Raw genomic sequence first — 12,063 nt, forward strand, 5'->3', positions numbered from 1 at the left:
CTTTGAGAACAAAGGACAAACACAACAACCAATAGACATCTTAAACTTAATGTATCCAAAATGGAACTCAGTATCTTTTCCCCTTCCTAACCTCTCTATTACTGCTGAGGGTCACACCATCCTCAGGCTGGATAAAACCTAAGTGTCATCCTCAACTCCTCACTGTCTCTCACCACCCGTATTTGCCAACACTTGGCAACTTCACTTTTGCAACATCTCTCAATTATATATCCCCTTCTCTGCTGTGATACCATCATCACTCTGGTACAGACCCTCATTACCTCACACCCTGATTATTGCAATAGCCTGATGATGAGTCTACCTGCTTCAAATCTTTCCCCATTCCAACCCATCCTCCATTTAGATTTTCCTAAAGCTCAGGTTTAACAGTTACATGACCCGCCTTCCCCGCCACACACACATACACACACACACACACACACACACACACACACATACACATACTCAATAAACTCAAGTGGCACCCTCTCCCCTCCAGGATCAAATAGAAAATCCTTTGTCTGGTATTCAAAGCCCTTCATAAATGGGCCCCATCCTACCTTTCCAGTTTTTTTATATCTTACTTCCCATCACATACTGTGATCCAGTAACACTAACCTCCTTGATATTCCTCAAACAAGTAACTCCATCTGGGTATCTCTGGGAAGTTTCTCTGATAGTACCTTGTGCCTGGAATGCTCTCCCTCTTCATCTCTGTTTCCTGGCTTCCTTCAAGTCCCAACTAAAATCTCATCTTCTACAGGAAGCCTTTCCCAATCCCTCTTAATTCTTCTGTGCCTTCTCTCTGTTAACTATTTCTTATTTTTTCCATATATAGCTCATTTGTACATTTTTGTTTGTCACCAATTCCATTAGATTGTGAGCTCCTTGAGAGCAGGGTTTTTTGCCTTTTTTGTACCTCCCAATGCTTAGCACAGGGTCTGGTACATAGTAGGTGCTTAATAAATGGTTATTGACTGATTATTTCCTGGGTGGAGGGAGGTTAACTTTTCCCATATCAACCTAAGTAGAATTTGGCTGATATAGTGGACTAATGACCATAGGAAATACTGGCCTACTCCACTTAAAGTCACTGATTGGTTCTCCAAAAAGCATTTTATATAATAGGAAGAAATATTAAAATGTTATCAATTGGCAGGTGGCCACAGTTCTATGACACTATAATCATGAATTGGTCTTCATGTCTAGATTTGGATTATTTTAGGCTAAGCTGTAATTCAGCAGCTCAGTACTGTGTGCCTTTTTCTTTCTTTCCTTCCTTTACATAAAATCCAACCTTTGTTGGTAAATGTATTACGGAAAATTGTGTACTCTGGTCAAGAGAATCTGGGAGAATTGGTGAATCCTACTGGCCCTAAGTACAATCTGGGGACTGCAGTTGTGAAGTCACAGGATGTCAGAATGGCAAGGGGACTTAGAATCATTTAGTCCAACCCTTCCATTTTACAGATGAGGAAGCTGTGGACCCTTGGGCCTCCAAGTTTAGAAACTTCCAGCTCCAAGACCAATGATCTTTCTGCTTCATTCATACTATCCAACACCTCTAAGATGCTAATAAGTGTCTTTGGCAAGAAAATCCCCAATGGGGTCATGAAAAGTCGGAAATGACTAAACAACAGTAACCCCCAAAGTAGACCAAGGGGTCTGGCATGGGATCTTAAGTGGGATAGAGCTTGCTTGGTCTCTTTTCTGACCTAGGGACTCATTTCTACCTAGGGATAGAGTGCATTGAGTTATAGTGGAGATAAATATGACCTTGAATGAAAACAGTAATAATAATAGCTAATATTCATAGAGTGCTTGCTATGTGCCAGGTGTTTTACAAATACTATCTCATTTGTTCCTCACAACAACCTTGGAAGATAGGTGCTATTAGCATTCCCATTTTAGAGATGAGGAAACCGAGGGTAAGTGACTTGCCCAGGGTTACACAGCTAGTAAATGGCCAAATTTGAACTCAGGTGTTCCTGACTCCAGCTCAAGTACTCTATCCATTGGATCTCAGCTATCCCGGTTTATTCAGCTTCTCTCCTCTCTCAACTCCCTAATCTGTAAGATGAAGATAACAGCCCTTGACCTGGAGGGGGAGGATAGCTTAAGATCGTGAGCCTGAGAGTCACATTTAAAATTTTGGTTTTCTCTAGAAAAATTGGAATCATAGCAATAACACTGGATTTGGAGTGAGAGGATCTGGATTTGAAACTTGGCTCTGTTATTTTTAATATTTATGTAGCTGGAGGCATGTCACTTAACTTCTGTTTGCCTCACTTTCCTCATCTGTAAAAAGAAAGGGTTGGAAACGTTTTCTCCTCGCCTTGAGTGTTCTACAGTTTCTGCTATTATTACATAAAAGGGCAAATGGGGGAGGAAGAGGCACTGGAAAATAAACAATCGATTTCACAGCTGCGTCTGGGCTAGCCTAGTTTCTGCCCCGATCTCCCTCTCACCTCCTCCAGTGTAGGAGAATGAGAACTAGCCTGAGCCTGGCGTTAAGCCAGCGATGTTTGGGCATCTCCTCAGAGGGTCCTTACCTCCACTGGCAGCAAGGTTCCTTTGCTCCTCCCTTGGTGGCTTTGGGGAGAGGTATAGACAGAGTTCAGCAGGTTATACAGAAGAATCTCTCCAAAACCAAAGCCATTTGAAGGTGAAAGGGGCTACCTGAGGAGGTGGGGGATTCCCCTCTCCTGGGGTTCATTACACAGAGCCTGGAGGAACTCATGCCAAGGATGTGCCAGAAGGGAACAGGTTGGACTAGATAAAAATCGAGTTCCCTTCCAACTCAGATTCTGTGATAACATGATTTAACAGCAGGGCCCGGCCAGCCTGACTGCAAGGCAGGGAAGGAGAGAGAGCTCTGAGTCCTTCCTCCGTTTCTCTCCCTCTTCCCCCCTTCCCATCCCCATTCTCAATACCCAGTTTGGTTGGCAGGGAGGAGTAGGCAGCGGGGGTAGGGAAAGCAGGCACACAATGGGGCTCTCCTAATGAACACCCAGACCCAAGGGCCCAGTGCCCAGGGTCCGATGACCCGCCTCAGCTGCCCCTGCTTAATCAGACCATTTTCTTGCCCATGTCAAAGCAATTTGTTTGTGTCTCCATTGTTTAGGGAACAGAGGCACCTCCCTGGGATCACCTGGGGCCAGGAGTGGAGAGGGTGAGAATGCAAGGGCTTTCCAGCCGACCAGGGACTCGTATAGGGTTTGGGTGACCTCCCTGGGGTGAGGGACTGGAGGGAGAAAGAGAGAATAGAACTGAAGTGGGGGGAGGAAGGGAGGGAAAGGCTCAGCTTCTTGTCTCCCCCGATGGGAGGACTGCTTTGGGGGCTTCATCTCACTCTCACCTGCAAGAGACCTCCCTAGAAAATGGAGGAAAAAAGGAAGCAGAGCCCCATGTGTAGATAGCTATAAAGCCCAGGTGGGGGCTGCTCTGTTCCTAGGGCAGGGAGGGATTAAGGTTCAGTGGTTAGGGACATGCTAGTGCAGATGGGAACTCTGGGTAAGAACAGGTCAGGAGACAGAGAGATTCAAACACATGCAGACCCAGGGCTCAGGGACTCCTATTCTGCATTATTTTTATGGCATTATTTTGTATTAGACCATTTCAACAAACATTTATTCAGCCATGCTACATTCCAAGGGAATGACTCTCCATGGCCCCAGGCTCACACAGTTAATACATGTCTGAGGCTAGATTTGAACTCAGGAAGATGAGTCTTCAGGCCTGGCACTCTATCCTCCTAGTCACCTAGCTGCAAACATATGCTAGACACACTGAATGATTTCAGTAGCTCCCATGGATTCAGTCTCTATCAATATCATCTCTGTGTTGATGATTGTCAGATCTACTTATCCAGAGCTAACCACTCCAACGACTTCCAAACTTACACCTCCTATTACCTATAGGACATATCAAACTGGATGTTCCACAGACATCTTAAACTCAACATTTCCAAAACTGAATTCATTATCTCTTGCTCTCCCTTCTCCCACCAACCTTCCCTTCTTTCTAACTTTCCTATTACTGTCAAAGGCACCACTATCTTTCTAGTCATCCATATTCCCAACCTAGGTGTCACCCCTGATTCCTCACTCTTGATCACCCCTACTCCGTCACTGTGTGACCCAATCTGTTACCAAGTTTGTTCTTTCTACCTTTGCCATCTCTCTCAAATACATCCCCTTCTGTTTGCTTACACAGTCACCACCTTGGTGCAGACCCTCACTACATCACTAGACTTGCAACAAGCTTCTGGTTGTTCTTCCAACTTCAAGTCTCTCTCCCACTACAATCAATCCTCTACCCAATTCTGAAATTGATCTTCTAGAAATTCAATTCTTACCATGCCTGACCCCTTGACTCAATAAGCTCCAGTAGTTCCAGATTATTTCCAGGATCAAATATAAAATCCTTTGTTTGATATTCAAAACCCTTCATAAATGGACTGCCTCCTACTTTCAGTCTTCTTCTTCTTCTTCTTCTTTTTTTTTTTTATCAATTTGCTGCCCCCATGTTTTACTTTGGCTTTTTATCAATTTTTTTTTTACCTTTCCAGTCTTTTAAACCCACTACATACTCCGATCTAATGACACCAGCCTACTTGTTGTTACTTGAAGAAGATAATTTATCTCCTGATTCTGGTTATTTTCATAGACTGTCCTACATTTCTGGAATTTTTTTCTTCCTCATCTCTACCTCCTGGCTTCCTTCAAACCTTAAGGACCTTCTAAAAGAAATCTTTCTGTAAAGAAAAATGTTTCTCCTAAGAAGTTTTTCTAGATCCCCCTTAATGAGTTATATCCTCCTTAATTTCAGCTATAAAAGCATGCACAGCCTTTGACCAAGCAATACCACTATTGGATCTGTATCCTAAAGAGATTTGAAAAAAAGGAAAAGGACTTATACATACATAAATATTTATAGCAGTTCTTTTAGTGGGGGCAAAGAATTGGAAATTGAGGGGATATCTATTAATTGGGGAATGGCTGAACAAGTTGTATACGATTGTGATGGAATACTATTGTGCTATAAGAAATGACAAGCATGATGCTCTCCAAAAAACCTGGAAAGACTTACATGAACTGATGCAAAGTGAAATGAACAGGACCAGGAGAACTCTGTGCACAGTAACCATAATATTGCATGATAATCTACTGTGAATGACTTCACTATTCTCAGTAATATCATGATCCAAGACAATTCTGAAGGACTTGTGATGAAAAATGCTATCCACCTCTAGAGAAAGAACAGATGGAGTCTGAATGCAGATTGAAACATACCTTTTCTTTATTTTCTGGGGGGTTTTGTCTGTATTTTCTTTCACAATACGACTAACATGGAAATACATATTACATGACTGCGCATTATAACCTGTGTCAAATTGCTTGCCTTCTCAATGACTAGGGGAGGGAGGGAGAGAATTTGGGACTCAAAAACAATTTTTAATGAATTTTAAAAATAGTTTTTACAGGTAATTGGGGAAAAATAAAATATTAAAATTTTAAAATATTAATGCCTTTCCTGTATGGATTATCTCCCATGTATCCTTTATATAGCTTGCTCATGCATAGCTACTTCATCAGACTATGAGCTTCCTGAAAACAATGACTATCTTTTGCCTTTCTTCCTATTCTTGGCACTTAGCAAAGTATCTGGCACATAGTAGGCACTTAATAAATGCTTATTGCCTGACTGACCAAGACATACTCTTACAGAGAATCAAGAGAGAGCAGTGTCATATGAGACAAAAAGAGAATCTAGGAGACAAGGGCAAAATAACCCACTCACCTCCCCACCCCACCCCCTTGAGGATTTCAGGATGGTATGTTACCATGACCAGAGCCAGGTCTGGGGGTTATAATAATAGCTCACATTTATAGGGTACTTGAAAGTTTACAAAGTACATTCTTACCCTTAATGCCTTCCCCTCTCAAAGTACCTTCTATCTATGACACATTTCATTTATCTTACACATACCTAGTTATTTACATGTTTGTTATCTTTCCTGTTAAAATATAAGCTCCCTAATGGATAGAGCACCCGCCCTGGAGTCAGTAGAACCTGGGTTTAAATTTGGCCTCAGACACAACACTTATTAGATGTGTAACCCTGAGCAAGTCACTTAACCCCAACTGTCTCATATGTGTATATACATATGTTTGTGTGTATGAGTGTGTTTGTATACACACATATATACATATAGACACATGTGTGTATATGTGTATCTACACATACATATAGACACGCAGATATACACATACATATATACACACATATGAAGATACATACACATATATGTATTGTGAATATGTGATGTGTGTGTGTGTGTGTGTGTGTGTGTGTGTACTCCCTGAGGGCAAGAATTTCGCCTTTCCTTATATTTCCAGAACTTAGTCCAGAGTCTGGCATACAGCAAGCACTTAAGAAATACTTTTTGATTGATTGACTGATACATTCAATGTACACACTACATATAATTGATACATTCCTTACAGCCACCCAGAAAAAATATTAATATCTCCATTTTGCAGATGAGGAAATCACAACTCAGTGATGGGAAGGGACTTGCCCAGGGTCACATAAGTCATCAGTGACACAGCCAAGATTTGAACCCATTTTTTTTTTAACTTCCAAGTCTAACCCACTTTACACTCAGTCATTAGGGAACAGAAGTCTAGCAGGCAAAGAGGACGGGATGCAACAAAGAGCACTTTCATATTCCTTCCTACATAGGTACATATTTTAGTGCCAGAAAATCCCATTTTCTGTAGCTGTGAGACTTTTATTTTATGAAAGGTCAAGACATATGCATTACAGAAAAGGCTCAAAGCTACCAGTAAAAAGTGACTAGCAGCAGGGAATAAACTTCAAACTTTGCCCATGGCGTACAAATACCTCATCCCACCTTTGGTGAGGCCTGTACATTGTTCAGCATGTGGTCTGGCAAACCTGTGACTATTTCCCTGAGTGAGCTTACCCACAGTCAAATGAATGAAGGCTGCCAGAAGTACTGGCTTGGAAAGTTGGTGGGAGGAGCTAAGAAAGCACCCAGCTTGAGTGGTGAGAAGAAAACAGGAGGCTGATAGAATTGTGTGCTTGGCCAGATGACATCTTACTCGCCAGAGAAGACCTACTCAATGGCCTAGACAATTGTGAAACTCCTAGTGGAGTAAGAGGGAAAGAGAACATGGGATTTGGTGTCAGAAGACTGGGGTTTGATAAATTCAGCTTTGTCGAACACCTACGAACCTACTTGCTACATTATCTGTGTGCCCCTGGGCAAATTATTTAACCTCTATTTACCTCACTTTCCTCACTGGTAAAAATGAATGCACTAGATTCTAAAGTTCAGCTAGTGGTTCAGTGGAAAAAATGCAGGACCTGGAGTCAGGAAGTCTTGAGTTCAAATATAACCTTAGCACTTACTAGATGTGTGACCCTGTCACTTAACTTCAGCTCAGTTTATGTAAGTATAAAATGGGGGTGATAATAGCATGTACCTTATAGGGTCGTTATGATCATCAAATGACATAATATTCCTAAAAAGTACTTAACATAGTGCATGGCACATAGTAATATATACAAATGCTTATTTGCTCCCCCTCCCCCAGCTCTAAATCTAAGGTCATTTACTTAATTCATAGGCATTTGTTATGTCAATCAGGAAACTGAGGTCTGGGAATTCCATGACAAAAATGAAGCCATGCCTACTCTCCAGACATTTACATTCTACTGGAAGAAACAACATGTTTCTACTGAAATGAAATGCTAGATAAGTCAATGAAAACTATTTACAAAGCAATTATATAAGGCAATTTTAGGGGAGGTTCTAAAACGAGGAAGGATCAGGAAATATCTTGGAGGGAACATTTGAGCAGAGCCTTGAAGGGGGCTAGAGATGCCAAGAAGCAGAGGTGAGCAAGGATCGAATGCCAGGGAAATCTGGACAAAGGAACAGAAAACTGAGATGGAATGTCATGTACAGGGAGCAACGGATGAACCAGTTTGACTGGACCATAAAGTATATGAGGAGGAGGAATGTGAGACGAGTCTGGAAAGATAGGTTGGAATCAGATCATTAAAATGTCAGACAGGGGAACGGACATTTTATCCTGGAGGCAAAGGCAGCCATTGACGTTTTTTGAGCAGAAGAGTGACATGATCAGACCCATGCTTTAAAAGGATTATCATTTTGGCAGTTGTTGAGAGCCTGGATTAGAGAAGGGAAAAGACTGGAGATAAAGGGACCAATTAGGAGGCTGTTGCAATAGGCCAGGCAAGAAGGGATGAGGACTTGAATTAGGGAGTCCTCTGTGTGAGTAGAGAGAAGGGAACAGATCTAAGGGATGTTGTTGTTGAGATAGAATTGGCAAAAATTGGCAACTGATTGGATATGAAAAGTAAGGGAGAGGGAAAAATCCAAGATAACTTTGAGATTATAAGTTTGAGTGATTGGAAATAGTGAAAATGGGAAGAGGGATAGATTGGTAAAGGGAGATAATAAGCTCTGTTTTGGATATGCTGAATGAATTTTGAGGTGCCTTATGAGACATGCAGTTGGAGTTATCCAACAAATCAATCAATAAACATTTATGAAGCACCTACTATGTGCCAGGCACTGTGCTAACCACTGGGGATATGAAAAGAAGCAGGTGGTTGGTGATGCAAACCTGAAGCTCAGGAGAGAGACATGGATTGAATATATAGAGCTGGGAATGATTTCCATATAGATGATCATTGAACCCACAGGAATTAATGAGATTGGCAAGGGAGAGGGTGTATACAGAGAGAAAGTGCGGGCAGAACTTTGGGGGACATCATGGCAGGACATGGCAGTGATGATCCAGCAAAGGATTCTGAGAAGCAGAAACCAGGTAAGAGAAGTATTAGGAGAGAGCATTGTCACAGAAACCCAGAAAGGAGAGAGTATCCAAAAGGAGGGGCTGTTTTGGCCGTGTCAGAAGCCTTAGAAAAGTCAAGAAGGATGAAGGCTGAGAGAAATGTTAGTAATTAATCCTAGTAAGCAATTAAGGGACCATCGTTGTGTTTGTCCTTAGTTCTTGAAGAGGACCATGACATCAGGATGATGACATGACTTATAGTTGACTTTGATTTCAGTGAGGAAGGGCTGTGCAAGGTCACCAACCTCACTTTCTCCTCTTGAGCCATCTGGGTCCAGTGGCCAGATATTCATCAGGATGACTGGAGATAGCCCAGGATACAGTGGAAGACCCTGGCCCTTTTAGGCTAAGGTCTTATCACATTCTTACTTTGAGTGAGATACACTCATTCAATGTTCCATTGTGTGATGAGGTTAGAAGCTAGATTAGAACAGGCAGAGAAATAAGTGAGGGGAGAAGAAAGGGAAGAAAGATATTGGATAATAACTTGAGGGGATAGTAGGCTCAAGGGAAAATTTTCTAAGGGAAGACCTGGGCACGTTGATGAGCAGGAGGGAAGGAGTCAATAGATAGGGAGAAACTGAAAATTAAAATTAAATATTAACTATAAAAATTTAAAAATTGAGCAAAGATAATTGAAGTGGCAGCTTGCTAGAGGAGATAAAAGGAGAAGAGGTCAAGGGGTTAAGTATAATGGTTGATCTTGGTGGGAAGGGCCACATCTTCATCAGAGGTTGGAGCAAAGAAGATAATAGGAAATGGTGGCAAGGGGGTGGCAAGGCAGGTTTTGAGGTTTAGAATAGGGAGGAAGGGTGGGTAGAGGCAGGTCACAGCAAAATGATTTATATTTTGAAATGAAGTCCTCTGCTGAGAGTAATGAAAGGTTTGAGAAGAGACTAGAAGCTTTGGAGTAGCCACTGTGGGCATCATGAATGTGTTAGGGAAGATTAAAAGGATTGCCATGCAACAGTGAGAACCCAGTTGAGATCAGATGACATAAATTTGAAGTGGACCCAGTCCATGTGGTATGTGATTTCTTCCAGGGCTATTAGGCAGATGTGGGGGAGGGTAATTCAAGGAAATGAAAAAGATAGACAAGAAAAACATGATTGTTTGGGAGGATAGGAGGACTGATTGCCGGGTATAATGCTAATTATCCTCAAAATACTATACTACATCATACTATATATATTATATATAAACTATACTATGCAAATATCATACTACAAATAATAACTTCCATTTTTCTAGCCCCCCAAGATTTTTAAAGTGTTTCCTTCTGAGTAAGTCAGTAAGAAGAACACTGGATTTGGAGCCCCAAAACCTCAAAGTTCAAGTCCAGATTTTGAAGTTTACTAGCTGTGTGGTCATGGACAGATCACCTTACTCTTTGAACGTCAGTTTCCTATCTGTAAAATGAGGATAATAAGATTTCCACTACCTACTACACAGGAATGTGGTGAATAAATCAGTCTATAAACCACAGAGCACTAGACAAGTATGAGTTATTGTTACAAAGGGGTAGCTGGATGGCATAGATAGATCCCCAGGCTTAGAGTCAGGAAGACCTAACTTCAAATCTGGCCTCTAATACTACTAGCTGTGTGACCCTGGGCAAGTCACTTCATGCTGCTTGCCTTAGTTTCCTTACCTGTAAAATGAATTGGAAAAGGACATGGCAAACCACTCCAGTATCTTTGCCAAGAAAATCCCAAATGGGGTCACAAGGAGCCAGGCACAACAGAAATGAGGGAACAACCACAATTGTTATTGATGATAAGAATAAGAATGTTAGGGATAATAATACTAGAAGCGCAGGGCCATTGAGCCCAGAAGCTACATTACTATTAATGATTACTTAGGATGATCTTCAGCTCAAGTCCCAGGCTTTGTTCCTATGCTCCACAAAAAAATTTGTTTTCATTCCTATCCCTTAAGTGCTAAGAAAGAAACACTTAAAAAAAAATACAAGCATGGTGTCATTCTGCAGTAAGGGGGACAATGTCTAGGCAAGGCAAAGGATAGTAGCAGCAGCAAGGGGAGATCACGGAGTGGCTGCACCCCTCTATTTTGGGGGTGTCCACAAGGAAAGGTTAATTGGAATTAGAGCCCTCAGCTGAAAGCAAGGCTGGCTCTTCTGACTCACACTAACAAATGTGCCTTCATTTCTCCAGTAGCTAGCCCAGGGGTATTGCATAAAATGATTGAGACTGAAATGAAGACACAGACGTATGGAGATCCCCAGACCCACGTCAACACACAGAAAATACGTATTCCAATGTTTCCTTTCTCCAAACAGACACACAAGTCTCTGGAGATGCCAACTTGTCAGCCTAATACATTTCACAACTCCCATTTATATAATTGCATTAAAGTTTAAGCATTTTCCTAGTCTCTGGAGCTGAGAGGAACCTTAGAGTTCTGCCAGTCCAAACGCTCATTTTGCAAAAAGAGAAAATCAGAGCCAAGAGAGAGAAACAGTGAGCTGCCAAAGATCCTACACAAACACAGAGCAGCTGAGATTCAAATGCTGTTCTTGTGAATTTGTATTATACCTCAGTCCGTCCTTCCTTCCCATACCCCATGAAGCAAGGCAGGGCAAGTATTCTCGAACCCCTATTTTTCAGGGGGGAAGAAAACCCAAAGAGGCTCAGCATCACACAATTCAGTCAACAACAGTGAGAGCTTGAATCCAGGTTCTCTGACCCCATCACCATAGGTTTTTCAACCACGCCACCCTGCTTACATAGCACACAATTGCCAAGTTACAGAGCTCAGGAATTTTATCCTGAGATCTCCTTAATCTAACCATAGAGACCAGTACAGCTTCCACAACTAATCAGCCCCAGTCTAAAGTCTCTGGGTCTAGTAACTCTGGGGTGTGGCTTGTGATTAGGAAGGAGTGAAAAAGGAAATCCAGATAGGATTGTGTCTTGGGGTTCCACAGAGGGAATGGACTCAGTTCTTCAAGTTTCTTCAAGTTCCTTAGTGTTTTCCCTTGCGCCAAGACATGCACCAAGAGTAGACTTGAATGGGAGATGTCACAAAAAGGGGTAGCTTAGGAGAGGGCATAGAAGGAGGTCATCGGCTGTCTTGCATTCAAGATCTCAGTTCCCTCCTTAAAAATAGAAGAGGGGTTGACTACACA

At 41.9% G+C, this 12,063-nt stretch overlaps 1 protein-coding gene across 6 annotated transcripts in view; it reads right to left on the bottom strand.

The window, feature by feature from the left end:
* Positions 1 to 12,063, bottom strand: part of SPDEF (SAM pointed domain containing ETS transcription factor) — a 61,197-nt gene that overhangs the window by 10,293 nt on the left and 38,841 nt on the right. The gene's annotated exons all lie outside the window — the stretch shown is intronic.

The sequence above is a fragment of the Notamacropus eugenii genome, chromosome 2 (genome assembly GCF_028372415.1).
Source record: "Notamacropus eugenii isolate mMacEug1 chromosome 2, mMacEug1.pri_v2, whole genome shotgun sequence".
NCBI lineage: Eukaryota > Metazoa > Chordata > Mammalia > Diprotodontia > Macropodidae > Notamacropus > Notamacropus eugenii.